Here is a 12,605-nt window from a genome sequence, read left to right as displayed (position 1 = left end):
ACACTTATTTTGGACCAAAATAAAAAAGCAAATTAAACACTAATTATGGAACGGAGGGAGTAATTATCTGTTACGTCTCTCAGCAAATACAAATAAAATATGCATACATCCGCGTGTAAGACAAAGATGTACGCACAAAAATCATGTCTTTGACTAATCGGGTCAAAGTCCCCCGAAATACATCATATTTCGCTTGTCAAATAAATTAGTAAGGGATTAAGTTATAAATAATTTTTATATCATCAATGTGTTTAATATGTTATAATAGGTTATTTACATTTTCATGTAATTAGTTCATGTTTGTTATAAATCGTTTGGTTATTGCAGGTAACTTAAATTGTAAAACAATAAGATACACTTGTAGTATAATTGAGCTTGCTTAATTGATACAAATAGAAATATTTTTTTATTAAAAGGCGGGGAGGGGGGGGAGGGGAGGGGAGGGGTGTGTTTCCAAGTTCACTTTGGGTCGTCAATAAATAAAGAGATTAAAGGTATTCCGTACCAACTTCTCTTCTATCAGTAATATCCATTTATTTAGACGCTTTTTAGACAAAAACAAACATTAAGTGGCAATATTATACGGCTAAGTAAATAAATGAAAAGAAAAAAAAAGGAAAAAGAGGAAAATATAGTACTCCAATAAAATGAAGCTAGAAATGTTTATTTTTTATTAATGGGTGAAAATCATTTACCCTCCCCAACTTTGTGTTAAAAATCAAACTCCCCCCTCAATTTTGAAAAATAATCATTCTCCCCCCTTTATCCTACACAATACCTTTTTCGCCCTTGAATTTTCAATTTCCTCCTCAATTCAATACTTTTTTATTATATGGTTTTTTTATGGTTTTAGCTATAACTTAAATTATGTAATACCTATTATAAATTGTAATTAGAGTTCATTAAAATTATAAGTAGAATAAGTAATTAGAGTCGATCAATTAAAATTACCTTATCTTTATGATTGCTATTTTAATGTAATGCATATTAAATATATATTTAAGCTATATTTTCTTAGCGACGGAGCTAGAAATTCATATAAGAGGATTGTAAAATACCCCATTTTTTAAAATTATTTCGGATTGAACTTATGAGCTAAGATAACTTGGGCTGTTTTTCAATCCTCTTATATGAAAAACTCGGATTGAACTTGTGAGCTAAGAAATTAATGAACTCTATTCTCTTAGCTCACAAATTTTAATTTAGCTCACAAGTTCAATCCGAGTTTTTNATATATATATATATATATATATATATATATATATATAATATATATTTAATATGCATTACATTAAAATAACAATCATAAAGATAAGGTAATTTTAATTGGCTCTGATTAATTATTGTACTTATAATTTTAATGAATTCTAATTACAATTTATACTAAATTTTACATAATTTAAGTTATAGCTAAAATCATAAAAAAATATTGAAATGAGGAGGAAATTGAAAATTTAAATGGAAAAAAAGGTATTGTATAGGATAAAAGGGNAAGGTATTGTGTAGGATTAAAGGGGGAGAATGATTATTGTTCAAAGTTGAGGGGGGAGTTTTATTTTTAACGCAAAGTTGAGGAGGGTAAATGATTTTCACCCTTTATTAATAGAAACCTTAGAATGAGCCAACTGTGATCGCACGACTGATAAATGGGATATTTATTGGTAATTAGATCGTCATATGCTAAATTAATAGGAGCGGGGCGTGCTCATAGTCATAGTCACATGTGTGTATACGGTAAAATCACGTGCCCCGATTTTGTAGGCTCGAGGGGTTGCATCGAGAATCAAATTTGATATGAGCCGGGCTCGAGCCCGATGGTAGAATACTATACTCGATGATTGGAATGCTCGATGAACGTCGGGGCCGAGTACGACCAACCTCGAGATAATACCGTTATGGTTTTATAACAGAAAGAGCGAGATTCCCGCGGTGGCCCTAAGATCTCAGCGTAAATTCCGGAACGAATTTATACTAGGCGGTTAGACAGCTGTATAATAAGATTCCTTGCTACAATTAGAATTTTTACCTTAATTAGGATTCACCTACTATATATAAAGGGGACTCCAATCATTTGTAACGCATCATCAATCATTGGCAAAAGAATATACACTCTTAGGGTAAACAGTTTAGCGCCCACCGTGGGGCCAAAGATAATAGTGATTATTTCAGTACAGATTCTTATAACACACGTTATTTTCACACTTGTTCTTGTTAAAAATTTTTGTTCTCAGGTTAAAACATGTCAAACTCACAAAATGCACCCGTACATGCCGATGATGGACTTGGATTTCACGGGGAAAATAATAATGTAGTTGCTCCGAGAGCCGGTGTACCACCAATTAACCCTGGGGAAGTGCCGATTGTAGAACCAGTCGACGTCAGTTCACACATTGCTTTGAATGCAGACTTAGGCGCAGACCCTGGAGGTAGCGTACACAGGGAAGTCCGATCAGGTGGCCAAGAAACACAGGGTATAGGAGATGGGGGAGTTAGCCTCCAAGTAATATTCGAGATGCTACAAGCTCAACAGGTTGCTATCGCTCAGCTTCATAGTCAGCATAAAACTCCAAGTGTGGTCGAACCAGAAATTACTCGCCGAACTGAGCCGGTGCCAGAAAGATTGAACGGTAATGGCTCGGGACTGATCCTACGATTATGAGGATGCTCGAGAAACTCACTAAAAGAATTGAGTCGGGGGAGAAAAAGATTGAGGATAATGACAAAAAAGTGGAGACGTATAACTCCCGTGTTGATCAAATACCGGAGGCACCCCCAGTCTTAAAAGGTTTGGATGCCAAAAAGTTCGTACAAAAGCCATTCCCTCCGAGTGCGGCTCCGAAGCCCATTCCCAAGAAGTTCCATATGCCAGATATACCTAAGTACAACGGGACGAGCGACCCTAATGAACACATCACCTCGTACACATGCGAGATTAAAGGAAATGACTTAAATGATGACGAGATCGAGTCAGTTTTGTTGAAAAAATTTGGGAAAACTTTGTCAAAAGGAGCAATGATTTGGTATCACAACTTGCCACCGAATTCCATCGAATCGTTCGCTATGTTAGCAGACGCCTTCATAAAGGCACACGCCGGGGCTATAAAGGTTGCAACAAGGAAATCAGACGTTTTTAAGATAAGACAGAGGGGCGATGAAATGCTAAGAGAGTTCGTATCCCGATTTCAAGTGGAGCAAATGGAATTACCACCGATCTCAGATGATTGGGCCATGCAAGCTTTTACACAGGGGTTGAACGAGCGAAGTTCGATCGCGTCACGACAGTTGAAGCAAAATCTGATCGAATATCCAGCCGTGACTTGGGCAGATGTACATAATCGTTACTAATCGAAGATCAGGGTTGAGGATGACCAGATGGAGGCCCTTTCGGGTTCAGTTTATCCAAATAGATTGGCAGTTAAAGCCCCGAGGGATACCGACAGGGAACCGAGATCAAATGGGGAATGATATCAGCCATATGTCACAGATCGAACAAACAATGGTTCGGGGCGCAATCCTCCTCGGAATGATCGAAGAAATGATCGAGGGAAAAATTCTCGGGGACTTATGAGTAAGAGTGGTTTTGATAAACATACCGATCTCGCAAAGGCACCTCGCTTATCGGAGTATAATTTTAGTGTCGATGCATCGGGGATCGTGTCGGCCATCGGAAGGATCAAAGGCACCAGGTGGCCCAAACCTATACAAACCGATCCTTCTCAAAGAAATTCAAACTTGATGTGTAAATATCATGGCACGCATGGCCATAGGACCGAAGACTGCAGGCAGCTGAGGGAGGAGGTAGCTCGATTGTTCAACGAGGGTCATGTTCGAGAGTTTCTCTATGATGGAGCTAAGAATCACTTTAGAGAAAGAGACGTCAATAGAAAGAGTGAGCAGGAAGAGCCGCAACATGTAATTCATATGATCGTTGGCGGGATCGACGTTCCCCAAGGGCCTATATTCAAATGTACCAAGGTATCAATTACCAGAGAAAAATAGACTCGGAGTAATGTACCCGAGGGCATCCTATCGTTCAATCACGAGGAAGCGGAAGGCATTTCTCAGCCGCACAATGACACCCTGGTAATTCTATCTTGTTAAATAAAATTCAAGTTAAACGTGTTCTAGTGGATCCAGGTAGCTCAACAAACATAATCAGATCAAGGGTCATAGAGCAGCTCGGCCTACAGGACCAAATTGTACCTGCATCTCGAGTCCTAAACGGCTTCAACATGGCAAGTGAAACAACGAAGGGGGAGATAATCCTACCGGTGAACGTGGCCGGGACCATCCAAGATACAAAATTCCATGTCATTGAAGGCGACATGAGATATAATGCACTACTCGGGAGACCATGGATCCACAACATGAGGGCTGTACCGTCGACCCTTCATGAGATGATGAAATTCCCAAAAGTGGATGGTGTGAGAACGGTTTATGGGGAACAACAAGTTGCGAAGGAAATGTTTGCACTCGATGAGGTGACACCGATATTGGCGCCTTCGACCTCGGAAAAATCAAACACCAAAGATAAGCAGACAGCCAAATAGCAATCACCGTCCCCAGCCTCGACTGAATCGGAGAAACAGGTAATCGAAGAAGAAGAAGAAAAAGAGGATTTTCTTACTCCTCGAACTTTGGTTGTTCCCGAAGAGTCAGATGCAACCAAATCAACGTTCGAGGAGCTGGAACAGGTCATACTGATTGAGTATATGTCCGAGAGAAAGGTATACCTAGGAACGCGGTTAACCCCTGAACTCAGGAAAAAACTCATTCAATTTCTCATCGATAACATGAATTGTTTTGCTTTGTCCTATTTAGACATGACAGAGATCTCACTGGAAATAACAACACACCGGCTAAGCCTTGATCCCAAGTTCAAACTAGTAAAGCAAAAAAGAAGGCCCCAGTCCGAGGTGAAGCATGCATTCATAAAGGACGAGGTAACTAAACTTCTTAAAATAGGGTCCATTCAGGAGGTAAAATACCCCGAGTGGTTAGCAAATGTAGTTGTAGTCTCCAAAAAAGGGAACAAACTTAGAATGTGCGTAGATTACAAGGATTTAACCCTAAAGACTCTTTTCCACTTCCTAACATCGATTGCATGATCTATGCCACGGCTGGCCACGAGATCCTTACCTTTCTCAACGCCTACTCCGCGTATTCAGATGAACCCGGAAGACCAGGAGAAGACCTCGTTTATCACTAAGTTTGGAACATATTATTACAATGTAATGCCCTTCGGGCTAAAAAGTGCAAGGGCTACTTACTAACGCCTAGTAAATAAGATGTTCGAAGAACAAATAGGTAAGTCATTGGAAGTTTATATTGATAACATGCTAGTTAAGTCCCTGCGCGTAGATGGCCATTTAACTCATTTGCAGGAGACATTCGAAATCTTGAGGAAGTACAACATGAAGCTTAATCCATAAAAATGTGCCTTCGGGGTCAGCTCGGGCAAGTTCCTCAGCTTCATGGTATCAAATCGGGGAATCGAAATCAACCCCGACAAGATCAAGGCCATCGAGGATATCACTATCGTAGATTGTGTGAAAGCCGTACAAAGGCTAACAGGACGGATAGCCGCCTTGGGACGATTCATCTCGAGGTCATCCGATCGAAGCCACATGTTCTTTTCCTTTCTCAAAAAGAAAATGATTTTGCATGGACCACAGAGTGCTAGCAAGCATTGGAGGAACTGAAGAGATACTTGTCGAGCCCACCTCTGCTTCATACTTCGAAGGTAGATGAGAAGCTATACTTATATTTGGCAGTGTCAGAAATAGCGGTAAGTGGTGTAATAGTTTGAGAAGAGCAAGGTACGCAGTTCCCTGTTTATTACGTAAGTCGGACTTTAGGAGATGCTGAAGCTAGGTACCCACACTTAGAGAAATTGGAACTTGCATTAATAAGCGCATCTAGAAAGTTAAAGCCATATTTCCAGTGCCACCCTATATGTGTGTTAACCATTTGTCCTCTTCGAAATGTTTTGCACAAGCCCGAGTTATCGGGCCGATTGGCCAAATGGGACGTCGAACTTGGCGGGTACGATATCGAATATCAACCCCGAACGGCCGTTATGTATCAAATCTTAGCTGACTTCGTGGCCGACTTTGCACCAACCCTCGTACTCGAAGTGGAAAAGGAAGTTCGGCTCAAATCGGGTACATCATCAGGGGTATGGACCCTCTTCACGGACGGTGCTTCGAATGTGAAAGGGTCCGGGCTTGGCATTGTTTAGAAGCCGCCTACAGGTAACACTATTAATGTCACGACCCTAAACCCAGACCCGATCGTGATGGCGCCTCTCGTGAAGACAAGGGCAGCCGACACATTTCCATTCCAGTTTTTAAGCAATTAAACAATAAGCATTACGTCTAAAACATGATATAATCCCAGAAATAACGATGATAATACAAAACAATTCGCGGAATACAACCCAACACAGCCCGATACCGGGGTGTCACTAGTCATGAGCATCTACTACAATTGTCTAGTCACATCAAGACCGAAATGGTCGAAAAAATCGCAATAATCATAAGGAGGAATAAAGAAGGAGAAAGAAGAGCCGCGATCGCCAGGCAGCTACCTTGCTAACTCCAATGACAACTGCCACCAAGCTCAGAAAATACTTGAATCTGCACACAAGGTGCAGGGAGTAAAATGAGTACTGCCAACTCAGTGAGTAATAATCATAACTAAAGACTGAGTGATAAGAAATCACGAAAAGTGCATCAACATGTTGTACAGAAGTAGTACAAAAAACCAGTAAGAAAGCAATGAAGCTGTGAAATCTCTTAAAGCATCTTAGCTTAGTTTAAAACTTCTTCAAAAATGGCTTTTCAACAGTTAAGCAATTGAATGCAAGCAACTAGAACAGATAAGCATAGAGAATCCACCCCTCGGGCACAGTTACACAACTAAACATGTAAATGACAGGTAACTAAACAGATAAACACATAAGGTTCGCTCCTTGGGCACAATGTCAACAAACCCGCCCCCCGGGCAATATCTCAGAACAGTACCAGTCCCTCGAGCAATCACAAAGAAACAATACCAGCCCCTCGGGCTATAACTCACATCACAATGGGTACCCGCGCTCACTGGGGGTGTGTAGACTCCTAGAGGGGCCCCTTTCGGCCCAAGCGCAATATCAAGCCATCTCGTGGCATCATAAACAGGTCCTCGACCTCATATCAATATCAAGCAACCTCGTGGCGTACAAATCTCAGGCCCTCGGTCTCATAATCAAAATCAGTGTATCACAGCTGCGGCGTGCAGCCCGACCTAAAATATAATCCTCACAATACAGGCCCTCGGCCTTACTCAGTCAAAAATCACATAAGCCTCTCGGGCAACAGTAAAACTGTGTTTCTCAGCCCAAAATATCATTTAAATATCATTTGAGTATTAAAATAGAGTAAACATGGATGAGTTTTGAAAGTAGTGGGAAATGACATGACTAAGTTCAAGTATAAAGTCAAAACAGTGAGGAAATGTTAATAAAAATCCCCGAAGGGTTCACATAGTTGGCACGAGGCCCAAATATGGCATTTAGCCCAACAATATAACAATATTAAACAATTAACTATCAAATACGCAGTAAAAAAAATCATTCGGGATGGACTAAGTCACAATCCCCAATGGTGCTCTACCCCACGCTCGCCATCTAGCGTGTAAGTCACCTTAACATAGCACTACGATGTGCAAATCCGGGGTTTCATACCCTCAGAACATCATTTACAATCATTACTCACCTCGAACCGGCTAAATCTCTAGCTCGCGACACCTTTTCCCCTCAAATCGGCCTCCACACGCATCGAATCTATCCAAAATCGGAACGAGGACGTCAAACTATGCTGAAGGAACAAAGCCCAAGCGAAAATAATCAAAATATGACAAAATTCCTGAAATTACCAAAACCCGAGCCCCGGGCCCACGTCTCGGAATCGGGTAAAATTTACATTTTTAGAATCCTCATACCCTCACGAGTCTAACCCTACCAAAATTATCCAATTCCGATACCATTTGGTCCTTCAAATCATCATTTTATATTTTTGGAAGATTTCATAAATTTTCTTCCCAAATTCCATCCCAAATCACGAATTAGATGATGAATTCAATGATAGATTCATGTACTCTAGCCAAATCTGAGTTAGAATCACTTACCCCGATGAATTTCTTGAAAAACCTTCAAAAAATTTCCAAAATCCGAGCTCTCTAGGTCAAAATATCAAATAAAACCCAAAACCTCGTATTTATAGAGTACCCCGCAGATTTCCACCTCTGCGGACCGCACAAAAACGACTGCGGCCGCACATGTTTTGACTGCAGTGACAGTCTTTAGTATTTTGGCCATAACTTTCGCTACAGATGTCCAAAGAGCAATATCTTTACCTTTATGGAAACTAGATACGAAGGGCTACAACTTTCATTTTTGAATCATTTCAAAATTCCATGTATATCAAAGATATGAGCCTCCGAAATAGGACCAGTGAAATGTTCCTCACCACGGCCGCATTGCATTTTGTGCGGTCCGCACAGCACCTACCGCGGACGCACTTCATTTTGTGCGAACCGCGCTGGTGGGTTCCGAGGCCTGCAACCCTTCTCGACCTGCTACAGCTATGATTTTTGGCCTAAAACATCCCGGAAACTACCCGGAACCCCCGGAACTTCAAACCAATTGTACCAACACATCCCATGACATCGTTCAAACTTGTTCAAAACTTCGGAACGCTCACAACAACATCAAATCACCAATTTAACATAGGATTCAAGCCTAAAAACTCCAAGAACTCTTAAATTATGCTTTCGATCAAAAAGTCTATCAAATCTCGTCCGAATGACCTGAAATTTTGCAAGCACGTCATATTCAACGCTACGGAGCTACTCCAACTCTCGGAATCCCATTCCGACCCCTATATCAAAATCTCCCCTATCAACTGGAAAACGCAAAAAACTATGTTTCGCCAATTCAAGCCTAATTCTACACCGGACATCACAAAAATATTCCGGACACACTCCTACATCCCAAATCGCATAAAGAAGATATCCGAGCCATAAAATCCGCACTCCGAGGTCGTTTACCAATAAGTCAAAACTTGGTCAAACCTTTCAATTTCAAGCTTCAAACTGAGAACTGTTCTTCCAAAGTCATTCTGATTAGCCTAAAAACCAAAACCAACGATTTACATGAGTCATAATACATCACACGGGGCAAGTCATGCCCGGAAACTGACGAGCAAGGTGCAAAACCTCAAAACGACCGGTCGGGTCGTTACCTCCTCCCCCACTTAAACATACGTTCGTCCTTGAACGTGCCCAAAGTTGTTCCAAAAGCCAACTAATCGCTGAATAATCTTTCCATGCATATGCTCGAGGGTGATCCCACGTCACCCTATATCACATAGGTCCGATAATATGATATAACTGAAATTCCACAATCCAATCTAGCCCCTAAACCATTGAACCACATTTCCACTTCTGAAATCATCAATACGATCAGAATCACACATTTATACTGTGAATAAGTCCGAACAAGCTGTAACAAACCATATCTGCAACCTCAGGTGCAACTACATGAAACACTACATAACTCAAACGCTTGCAGCGATAATTTCTAATCGCAACAGCTGCACACAACAACCGAATACCGATAAAAAACCTCTCATCAACTAAAGTCTCATCCCAACACTTTCATATACTGCCAATGATAACTAAAACTCGCGGTAAGCCATAACCATTTCCTAGATCAACCACTCATGAAGCCACTTCTCCATTGGCAAATACCATAGCAAATTTCTGAGCCGAAGCTCGATATTATCCTTCCATCATACTGAAATCGAATTCGTTCATATTCATTAATGATCCCAACGATCTCCTCTAATCCAACACACTACTCTGGTGACATGACACATCAATACAGGCCTAAGCCACAACTTGCACAATACGCGCACCAATAAGCAACAGTCCGAACATACTCAAATCATGAACTCAAGCCCACCAGTACCACCATAACACAAGGCTGAGAACCCGTCTCACATCATAGAAATGGAACACACGAATCTAACCGGCAAGGTCATATTTCCACATAACTTCGCTGCAATGCGCGATCCTATCCAAACACCGCTCCATATGAAACACCTCAAGTCACTATGCTCGAAATCGATAACCACACACAATTTGATGTCTGGAACCAAAGCAAATCATCACACCCACGGTGAAGCAAATAACGTACACCACGCAAACCCGAAAGGACATAACCGATACGCCATTCACCGAGCAACACCCACTTACTCTTCCCGCTTGACTTCTACTATGAAACCCCAATAGAACCACACCATATGTGCCTATAACCAACAAATTATATCACCTCGCAACACAAGAAGGTAACTCATAGACCTCCCCAGATCACTAATAAGCTAAATAGCAATCGAATCAACACATCCCCCAACAATACAATCCGGAGCCAACCAAGCCGACTCAAATTAGAACACGCATCCACATTGGCTTGCCAACGAACTCCTTCTCAAGAAAAATCCTGAAGCTGCTCCTTCAACTCCTTTAACTCTGCCGGCGCCATACGATATGGTGCCCAGCATCAAATCAATATCGAAATCAACAACATTGCCTGGCGACATGCCCGACCACAAGAAACACATTCGAAAAGTTCCTCACCACCGGAACTGAATCAATATGAGGAGCCTCTACACTGACATCCATCACGAGAGCCCAAACAAGGCGGACAATCCTTCCCAGTCCTCTGCTGGGTCCTTGAAATATGAAACCACTCTACCAAGAACATAATCTGTCAAACCTCGCCACTCAATCCATGGCATTCCCAGCATAGCCATCATCGCCGCCTTAGTGCAATAGTCCAGAATAACACAACACGAAGGCAACCACTCTATACTCAATATTACATCCAAAATCTAACATACCAAGCAACAAAAGATCCACTCGGGTGTCCAAACCTCGATAGTCACTAAACAGTGCTGATACACACGATCCACAACCACAACATATCCTGAATATGAGAACTCCCAGTCTCCAACTCCGTACAGCATACAAATCACCATATCCGATCCCAATTCCACCGTCCGAGTACACAACACACCTCTAATACCCAATCATTCCCACAAGAGATACTCTTATGATTCTTCCGTGTCACCAAGCAAACCCGAATATCAGCAGTTGATCCAACAAGAAAGTGCCGCAATACTGATGAAGCACCATCAACTTAATAACATTGCCTTTTTCTGAAACATGTTCCCTTGTCAAATCACCCCAATTAGCAATACCATTTCCTTAATCATCTGAAGATCATTCCCCTAATCATCTGAAGCTCATTTCTCTAATTATCTGAAGCTGCCCGCTGCCTAAGAGTTTTATGACCTTCCTTTCAGAACTGAACCGCAACCTTACTAACGCAATCTCAATCCTCCACGACATACCGCATATACCATACCATCCTAGGACAACATGAGAACTTCATCTCCATTCCGAGCCACATACATCTACGTACTGAACTAGTCAAGAACTTTCCATTGATCCCACCTAGAAGAAAAAATCATATCTTTACCATACCGATTGGGCCTACTACCAAGCTATCCCATCTATCCGAGCTCCCTTCTAATTTACCTTCAACTTGATACTACTTCCTGCAATAGCATCAACCCAAACTTACCACACGAGACCCAAGCACAATACCATATAGCCTAAGGCTCAAAACCCGCTGAATACTCTTTTAAATGTTCCCAAAAGCACCACATTCAAAATACCTACCCTGAAAGGACTTACTACGAATCTGTAGGCATTATCTTCCTAATACTGATGTATAGAATCCCATAATCGCTATAGAAATAATACAAGTCTTGACACCCCCCCCCCAAATGCAAAACCTCAGTTTCTAGCCACAAGTACAACTTGAAAGTCTCCAATTATTGCATGTAAAATTTTGAACACATTAGAACCATTCTCTAGAGTCATCCACCCTACCCAAACTGCAATTAGTCCGACAAAAGAACCGAACAACCTGCGCCCCATTAGCACTCCCGACATCGCGGAATGTAACCTTACCTTAATGCAACCAGACAACTTCCTATTCTATGCACCGCACACCCTTACTAATAACCACCAAAACATTCTGTGATTCTCATACACCTATGAAGCGTGATATGACCTTGTCAAAATTTTCCCTTTACTCGAGCCATCCTCGATCTCAATCTCCGTAGGCCACAACTGATTCACCAGTACGCCTCAAACTGGAACCGACATAGCACATAACCGTGCAACCAACTAATCAATAGCAGACTCCACCACTTGGCTCGAAGCCACAGATTAAAACACATCCAATATCTCATAACACATATACTCCATTGCTGCCATAATACCATAGTGAGATTAAACTCAATTCTTCATAAGCTTGTGAACCACAGACCATCTGGTACCTTAATCTTCTGCAAATCTCACATTCACCCTTGCAATACTTAAACCCACTCTCTTAAGCGAACCAACTTAAATTACAACACGTATCTTTCACATGCGAATGAGATCTTCTAACAGACAGCATAAAGATCGCACAAACTTTCAAACATTCCGCA

Source organism: Nicotiana attenuata, unplaced genomic scaffold (assembly GCF_001879085.1).
Source record: "Nicotiana attenuata strain UT unplaced genomic scaffold, NIATTr2, whole genome shotgun sequence".
Classification (NCBI taxonomy): Eukaryota; Viridiplantae; Streptophyta; class Magnoliopsida; order Solanales; family Solanaceae; genus Nicotiana; species Nicotiana attenuata.
Note: the sequence above shows the minus strand (reverse complement) of the source record.